This window comes from Rhincodon typus, unplaced genomic scaffold, assembly GCF_021869965.1.
Source record: "Rhincodon typus isolate 14 unplaced genomic scaffold, sRhiTyp1.1 hic_rhity00000051, whole genome shotgun sequence".
In the NCBI taxonomy this organism is placed as follows: domain Eukaryota; kingdom Metazoa; phylum Chordata; class Chondrichthyes; order Orectolobiformes; family Rhincodontidae; genus Rhincodon; species Rhincodon typus.
The window spans coordinates 505,223-507,118 of record NW_025965689.1 but is presented as its reverse complement, the minus strand read 5'-3'; the positions used below and the strand labels follow the sequence as shown (position 1 = coordinate 507,118).

General features: G+C 47.8%; 3 protein-coding genes across 7 annotated transcripts in view; 1 reads left to right on the top strand and 2 right to left on the bottom strand.

Moving 5' to 3' along the window:
- LOC109929682 (histone H2B 7-like) overlaps positions 1-1,896 on the bottom strand; it is an 823,479-nt gene that overhangs the window by 392,133 nt on the left and 429,450 nt on the right. The window lies entirely within an intron of this gene.
- The window catches only part of LOC125488138 (histone H2B 7-like), an 844,706-nt gene that overhangs the window by 413,372 nt on the left and 429,438 nt on the right, over positions 1-1,896 (bottom strand). The window lies entirely within an intron of this gene.
- Positions 1-1,896, top strand: part of LOC125488142 (zinc finger protein 239-like) — a 341,309-nt gene that overhangs the window by 201,062 nt on the left and 138,351 nt on the right. The gene's annotated exons all lie outside the window — the stretch shown is intronic.

Genomic DNA, 1,896 nt, shown 5'->3' with positions numbered 1-1,896 from the left:
TCGAATGACCTGCCTCTCATCTGTCTTCTTGTTTCTTACTTGTGTGGAATATTCTCGTAAACATTTCCATCCACTCTGTCTTCTTCCTCTGAGATCTCACTGAGGTTCAGTGTGGCGTATGTGACACAGGAATCATCAGGGTCAGGCTTGGCATCCTGCAATTGGAGTGATATTGGAATGGAATTGGAATCGAGTGGGAGCAGGAAGGTGAAGATGTGGGAGAGGTCCGTTGGTGGTAAAGGTAGGAGTGGGTATCAGAGCAAAAAACGGAATCACCAACAGGAAGTTCAGTGCCACAAGTTAGAAATCTGGTGGTGCAGTGGTAATTTCCCTACATCTGAGCCAGGAGGCTGGGGTTCAAGTCCCACTTGCACCCGAGGTGTGCCATATGGATTATAAAAGTGGGAAGGTGGTGTCAGAGCTTTACAGGACTTTGGTGAGGCCGCAGCTGGAGCACTGTGTGCAGTTCCAGTCTCCGCACTATAGTAAGGATTGCACTGGAGAGGGTGCAGAGGGAGATTCACCAAGATATTGTTCCAGAGATCGTAGGAACTGGAGAATCTGAGATAACAAGCTGTGGAGCTGGATGAACACAGCAGGCCAAGCAGCATCAGAGGAGCAGGAAGGCTGACGTTTCAGACCGAGACCCTTCTTCAGAATATCTTCTCCAAGATATTTCCTGGGTCAAAACATTTCACCAGTGAAGCGAGGCTGGACAAGCTCAGGTTGATCCTTGGAGCAGAGAAGGCTGAAAGGGGTTTTGATTTTGTTTCCATTCACTCATGGGACATTGGCATTGCTGGCTGGGCCCAGCATTTGTTGCCCTGTCCCTAGCTGCCCTCTTGAGAAGGTGGTATTGAGCTGCCTTCTTGAGCTGCTATAGTCCCATGTGCTGTAGGTCGACCCACAATGCACTTAAGGAGGGAACTCTCGGATTTTGACCCAGTGACAATGAAAGAATGGCCAATGTATTTCCAAGTTGGGATAGTGAGCGGCTTGGAGGGGAACACACAAGGGGTGGTGTTGCCATATATCTGTTGCCCTTGTCTTTCTAGATGGATGTGGTTGTTGGTTTGGAAGGTGCTGTCTATGGATCTTTGGGAAATTTCTGCAGTGTATCTTGTAGATGGTACATACTGTAGCTACCAATTGGGTGTGAATGACAATGGACTGGCAACTATTTAATGTCACGATCAGTGATGTTTTAATTATGTACAGGAGTAACTGGAACACCAATACCAGTATTGCCACGATTTTGAAACTCACTTATCCCTAGGCACTGGAACTGGAATGTGAAACAGTGAGTGATCGACTCCATTGATAAAGCATTGCTGGATATTTTCCACTGTGTTTAAAGGCAGACACAAAGCTGGGAGGGAGGGGGAGTTGTGAAGGAGGTTAGAGATGCTTCAGTGTGATTTGGACAAGTTAGTAAGTGCCAGCTAATGTAGATCAGCATGAGGTTATCCAACTGAGAGCAAAAACAGGAAGGTGGATTATGATCCAAATGGTGATGGATTGGGAATGGGGGAGGTGCAATGAGACCTGCGTGTCCCCCGTACACCAGTTGCTGAACGTAAGCATTGCAGGAGCAGCGAGTGGTGAAGGAGGCAAATGAGATGCCGGCCTTCAAGTGAGAGGATGCGAGTGCAGGAGCAGGGATGTCTTGCTGCAATTGTACGGGGCGAGACCAAACCCTGGAGTATTGTGTGCGCAGTTTGGGCTCTCTTTATCTGAGAAAGGATGTTCTGGCTACGGAGGGAGTGCAGCGAAGGTTTCACAGATTGATTCCTAGGATGGCAGCATTGACACATGAAGAGAGACTGGATCGGCTTGGATTATATTCGCCGGAGTTTCGGAGAATAAGGGGAGAATCTCATAGAAATCTGTAAAATT